The sequence below is a fragment of the Lontra canadensis genome, unplaced genomic scaffold, assembly GCF_010015895.1.
Source record: "Lontra canadensis isolate GAN:19392208 unplaced genomic scaffold, GSC_riverotter_1.0 scaffold72, whole genome shotgun sequence".
NCBI classification, from domain to species: domain Eukaryota; kingdom Metazoa; phylum Chordata; class Mammalia; order Carnivora; family Mustelidae; genus Lontra; species Lontra canadensis.
The window spans coordinates 9,959,951-9,966,135 of NW_022631066.1; the positions used below are offsets into that span (position 1 = coordinate 9,959,951).

General features: G+C 49.3%; 1 protein-coding gene across 2 annotated transcripts in view; it reads left to right on the top strand.

Moving 5' to 3' along the window:
* The first annotated feature begins 502 nt into the window (after positions 1-502).
* The window catches only part of FAM107B (family with sequence similarity 107 member B), a 75,435-nt gene continuing 69,752 nt past the window's right edge, over positions 503-6,185 (top strand). The window contains exon 1 of one of the 2 annotated variants that reach the window (XM_032880942.1): positions 503-563. The gene's annotated coding sequence lies outside the window, so the exon portion shown is untranslated. The remainder of the gene's footprint in view (positions 564-6,185) is intronic. The other variant, XM_032880945.1, reaches the window with a different exon arrangement.

Consider the following 6,185-nt stretch of genomic DNA (forward strand, 5'->3'; position numbering starts at 1 on the left):
ACCAGCGAGTACCTGAGGGAGACAGAGACAGATGCGGAGAGAGAGGGAGAGAAAGATCTTTAATTGTGGCCCTCGTGATCCTACTCCTGCCACCTTCGATTCCCCATTTCTCTCTCTCATCTGGTGACACTTAGTATTTTTCTTCCAACCTTCCCTCTCTTCTTTCCAAGTTTCTGAAGCCAGCCAAACTCAAACAACAGAAGGAAAACCTCCCGGAACCAAAACCTCAGACTTTGTCCGAGCTCCCGCCTGGCCTGGCGCACTCCCTTCGCCGCAGCCGCGGTCCCGAGCGCAGAGCCCGCAGCCAGCGCGGCGGGGCGGGGCTGGGGGCGGGGCTTCCGCAGTCGCACCCCGCCCCCAGCCCTGCCCCGCCGCTTAATTCGGATACGCGGGGCCGCGGGGTGTGAAAGAGCCACCCTGTGCTGGACCCGCCGCAGCTGCCGTCGGAGCCGCCGCCCGCGCCGTCTTGGGGCCGCCCTGAGCAGCCGGGCCGCTGGGCTCTGCCGCGGCCGCCCGGAGCGAGCGCCGGGGAGGGAGCCGCGCGCCTTTGTGAGCGCGCCGAGGTAGGTTCGTCTCCCGCACTTACTTTGCACACAAAGACTGGGAGCTCGGGGTAGGCGGGTACCCGCCGGGGAGACTGCGCGGCCGCCCGCTCAGCCCCGACCCCCGGCCCGAGGGACCCCAGGGCGGAAAGGGCCGCCGGCTTTCCCTCCCCCCGGCCGGCCGTCAGCGCGGCGCGGGCGGTGGGGCGGGGGTCCCTACGTGCGCTAGAGGAAGACGCGCAGGGCGGTGGGCGAGCGAGAGCCCCGGCCACCCCGCGCCGTGCCTGGGGAGGGTCTGGGGTGCCGGGGCGTGGTGGGGCCCGGCGCGGTGGCCCCCAGCCCGAGGGGCTCTGGGGAGGCGGGTGTCGCCGCGAGGAAGGGGAGCCCAGGAGGCCGTTCCGCTCGGCTTATTGTTGCTTCCTCGGCCCTGAAAATGGAGAGACCCTGTCTGGAGCTGGATGCGCTGCCCACCGGGAGCGCAGCGCGCGGCCAGCTGCCGAGCCCTAGGCGCCCGGTTCGCCCCTCGCTGCGCGGCCGCGCTCGGGGTGGTCGGAGCTGGCTCCGGGGCCGGAGCGAGCCTGTGCCTGGGCAGACAAAGGAGGGGCCGCGGGGGGTTTGTCCCGCTGGTTTAAAGGTGACCGTCGCTGTGTTTCCAAACAGTCTGCAAGTAACTTTTCCATTTTTTATTCCTTTACGTACCCACTCTTCCAGTAAACCCAGCATGCTGGGTGGCGTCTGCAACCCGAGAAGTTCCAAAAATTGGGTTCCCATAATTTCTCTCCAAGCATCTTCGGGTCCCTTGGGGATGGCACAGCTATGTATGGCCAAGTTTTGACGTGCTGCATAGGGGATGGTAACAGACCCTTCTGAAATTGGGAGAGAAATCCTGTTGAGACGGTAAATTGCAAATCTTAATCTCTGCATCAAGATACCATACCCTTCCTTCCTCAAAAAAAACACAAAAAACAAAACCCAAAAACGATCAAAAAACACTTCAGTCAACAATAGTAGAGCTAAGTTATTTGATTAGAATGTGTATGGTATTAAAGAGAAATACAAACAACGAGATGAGGCTTGTAGGCTTTCCATTCTTTAACTTGAGGGTTTCTTGCTAACAGGTATGTTAGTTTTTGCCTCTGACTACGTTTGCCTGGCCATTACTTTGGAGTTCCTTTAAGTTGAAATAGAACCTGAGGTGCCTGTCTGGAGATTTCTTAGGGTTTGTAGTTTCAAGTTGAAAACTTTCTAGTATAGAATGATGTATGTTTATTATAAAATTGAAAAAAATACAGAAAAGAAGGTCACTTACGCCTACCACCCAAACACACCCTAAGGATGAAGGCATCTTAGCTTGATGTATGGCTTGGCAGCCATGGTGGGATTGTTCGAGAGAGAATGTGTGTGTGTGAATAAAGGAAGGAGTTACTGATTCTTGATCTTTACCAGTCACATCAGACTAAAATATATTGAATAACCATAGTCTACAGTAGTGGTGCCACTTTCACACAGGATTAATACCAACAAGCTGCCTGAAGTGTATTTTCTTATAGCCTTAAAATAACTACTTATACAAAAGGGGGAAGGGAAGAAATAGGAAAAACTAGGTACCTTCCACATAATTTGGAAGAATGAACCGACAGAAAAGTTTTAGGGATTGTGTTCTTTAGATTTCAAGAGTAGATTTGGATTGACTATTTAAAATAAATAAATAAATAAATACTTCAGCTTTTAAAATATTTAAAAAGCAAAATTCTGCGATTGAGGAGACGTATGTGATGCAAAGACACTCTTTTTGTAGAACAAGGAATGACCGAGGTTTTATAGCTAGATGTTTACTTCTGAAAGTAAAAAAAAGGATTTCCCCATGAGTAGTGAGTGGTTTGGAGTGCGTGTGTTCTGTAAAAAAAGCCAAAAAACAACACATTGTTCAACCGTAGATTTGGCCCTGAATCCTTTTGTTATTGCATACACTTTCCACTTGTAAAGTTTTTGGACGTTTCATTTCTCCAATTTCCACTTGTAGAAGTTTTGGACATCTTCATTACTCCATGCAAAATAAAAAGAGATGTTGGAGACAACTGTGTACAAGTGGATGGAGCATGAGGATGATGCAATACTTTTGGAAGTCAGAAGAATTTACAAGAAGGAAGTTGTGGCTTTGTACTATCAGGTGCAATCTTTGTTCCTGTTCCTAACTTGGGGCTCCTTAATCTGCATACAGGCTTATAGGGAGTTTTTGCAATACAGTGGTGACTTGTTAGTCTGTGTGTGAAGTATATGGTAAAAGAGTCTTGTCCGCTGTAATGATCAGCGTTCCTTCAGAAATAAGAGGACCCTGGCACATAAGTCAAAAGAAACTCAAATAGGAAATATCAGAATTTTTGGATATTGTCCTTCAACCCTCTTATGGCCTTGGACACCAGAAACACTGGAAGCAAAATGTATGCCCCTCTGGAATAGAGGTCAGAGTTGAGTAGCTTTGCCTTTTTCCTATAATGTTGCTTTGTGGGGGGGAGAGGAAACTTTGGGGTTGGTCTCGTGTCATGGACTTGCTATGGCTGTTTGTGACAGACAGCCTCTTGCCCCCATGGACTGCGGGATCCATTCTTGGGGTATTTCAAAGGAGACTTGGTTTGTGTTTTAGAGAAGGGCTATGAGAAATCCTGTTGCGAACTGTGGTAGGGTGGGTGCATTTATTAATTCATTTTTTTCTTTTTTTTTTTAAGATTTTATTTATTTATTTGACAGAGAGAGAGAGAGAGGTCACAAGTAGGCAGAGAGGCAGGCATAGAGAGAGGGGGAAGCAGGCTCCCCACTGAGCAGAGAGCCCGATGTGGGGCTTGATCCCAGGACCCTAAGATCATGACCTGAGCCACCCAGGTGCCCTCTTTTGTTCTCTTAATTGTTTAAAATGTCAGAAGATAGGGGGAAAAGTTTTATACTGATTTTCTTTGGGAGTGGTTGAGGTGGGGAAGACTTTTCTCTGAAAAAAGGGACCCTAGTATATTAGTAATGTGGCTTTAGTGTTATTCATGATAACACTTGTCTGTATCTTCTTCTCTCCAGGATTCTGTGTGCAGAATGTGTTTTAAAATGGGTCAGGAAAATTGATTCAGTAAGATCTAGATTTCAGGCATTGGTAGACGTCCCCAGATAATGTTGGGGACTTCGACAGATATGTTACTCTTTAAGTCTCGAGAAAGTAGCTGTGGATGCTGGCACATTTTGCAACTTACTTTGGGCATATGTGTGGGGAAAGCACGGGTGTCAACGGTGTCAACCAGAAGTCTGTGCACAGCCCAGGCCATGTAGTGCTGGGTTGACCCAATGAGGCTTCATTTTCTTGTATAATTTCCTTGTCTTGGCCTATTTTTGCTTTTCCTTTGTGAAAGCAAATCATTTTTCTCCCCCCTTTCGTTGCTAGTGCAGAAAGTGCTGGGCCTGATCCATTTGAACTATTCTTTAGGCTCAGTACTTAGGGAGCTCAGCTGAAAAGGAACTGAGGCTTTTACTCATCTGGTATTATTGATTTCATTTTGCATCAGTAAAATAAATAATTTGGTAAGCTGGTAGAAAGTTGCCATTTAGCCATAGTAAATAGGGGCTATTTCCAAGACTGGTAGGGGAAACTTTGGTTTTTCATCCACTTCTTCATTTAACAGACATTCAGTTAGAGCCCCTTCCGTGCCAGCAGTGGCCTAACATGGGGTGTATTGCAGTTGACAAGACTGATGAGGTGGGACCCTGTCCTTAGGGCAGGGCAGGCAAGGATGATATTTAAAGAACTTCTCAAAATTACACAAAGTTTTTTTTTTTTTTTAAGATTTTATTTATTTATTTGACAGAGAGAGAGCGATCACAAGGAGGCAGAGAGGCAGGCAGAGAGAGAGGGGGAAGTAGGCTCTCCGCTGAGCAAAGAGCCCGACGCTGGGCTCGATCCCAGGACCCTGAGATCACAACCTGAGCCGAAGGCAGAGGCTTAACCCACTGAGCCACCCAGGTGCCCCTACACAAAGTTTTTTTTTTTTTTTTTTTAAGTATTTTTATTTATTTGACAGAGAGAGACATAGTGAGAGAGGGGACACAAGCAGGTGGAGCTGTAGAGAGTGAGGGAGAAGCAGACTTCCTGCAGAGCAGGGAGTCGGATATGGGGCTCGATCCCAGGACCCCGAGATCATGACCTGAGCTGAAGGCAGACGCTAAACGACTGAGCCACCCAGGTGCCCCTACACAAAGTTTTTAAATGACTGGGGCACCTGGGTGGCTCAGTTGCTCAAACATCTGCCTTTGGCTCAGGTTATGATCTCAGGGTCCTGGAATTGAGCCCCGCCTCAGATTCCCTGGGGAGTCTGCTTCTCCTTCTCCCTCTGCCCCCCCGCCCAACCTGCCTGTGCCTTCTCTCTCTCTCTCTTTCTCTCAAATAAATAAATAAAATCTTTCAGAAACATTTTTTTAAAAAGTTGTTTAAGGACAGCCCTGTTAAGAGCTGTGAATTAAGGTATCTCTGAAAGAATGACAGAAATCACAGCTAAAGCTGAGGGGTTGGGTTTCTGACTGAAACTAAAGGCTGGGAAGAGGCTTGGGAAGGAAATGTGCGTTTCTTGCTAAGGGCTGATCAGTTCGAGAGCCTGGTGGTAGGGGTGTGGCTGAACACAGGGAGAGAACTGTTCTTTTTTTTTTTTTTTTTTAAGATTTTATCCATTTATTTGACAGAGATCACAAGTAGGCAGAGAGGCAGGCGGTGGGGTGTGGGGGGGAGCAGGCCCCCAGCCGAGCAGAGAGCCCGATGTGGGGCTCGATCCCAGGACCCCGAGACCACGACCTGAGCCAAAGGTAGAGGCCCAACACACTGAGCCACTCAGGTGCCCCAGGACTGTTCATTTTTGTCTAGAGTGTGGATGAGGGGTTGGGGCACTTTCTATAGCGTGGAGTCCCGGAGACACAGGGAAACTATGGTATTGTTCTCATGCTGAGGTAAACTTCAAGGGTAGGGGCCATTGGAAGTCCGTTGTGGTGGGGACATGGGGTCCTGAGCTGTCCTGAAGGCCTCCCAGGAGCTGAGGGCTGGTGTCACGTGGCAGTGACGGGTAACTGACCTCAACTGTGCCCACCGGAAGTTCTGTTACAAATGAGAAGATAAGACAGTTTTTGTGGGGAACTTGTAGAAAGACTTACTTGATGTTTTTCAAACTCCGGTGAACTGTAAGAAGGGAAACAGAGGGGAGAGTTTCAGAAAAAAGGGAGGAATGTTGCTTTAACACAAGGTGGATGCTTTAGCCCTTCTGCCGAAGATTTCACTGGAGGGGAAGCAGTGGGCTCCAAGCCTTATAAAGTAGTAGCCACAGTCTGTGCTCTGTGGTGCTGTGTGCATGGGGAAGTGAGAGGGAGGCATGGTTCGGTGACAGTCATGTTCCCCACACACAGCGAAGTCTTGGGGTTCTGCCGTATGAAGAAAACGCCCATTAAAAAAAAGAATTCTCGGGGCGCCTGGGTGGCTCAGTGGGTTAAGCCGCTGCCTTCGGCTCAGGTCATGATCTCAGAGTCCTGGGATCGAGCCCCGCATCGGGCTCTCTGCTCAGCAGGGAGACTGCTTCCTCCTCTCTCTCTGCCTGCCTCTCTGCCTGCTTGTGATCTCTCTCTGAC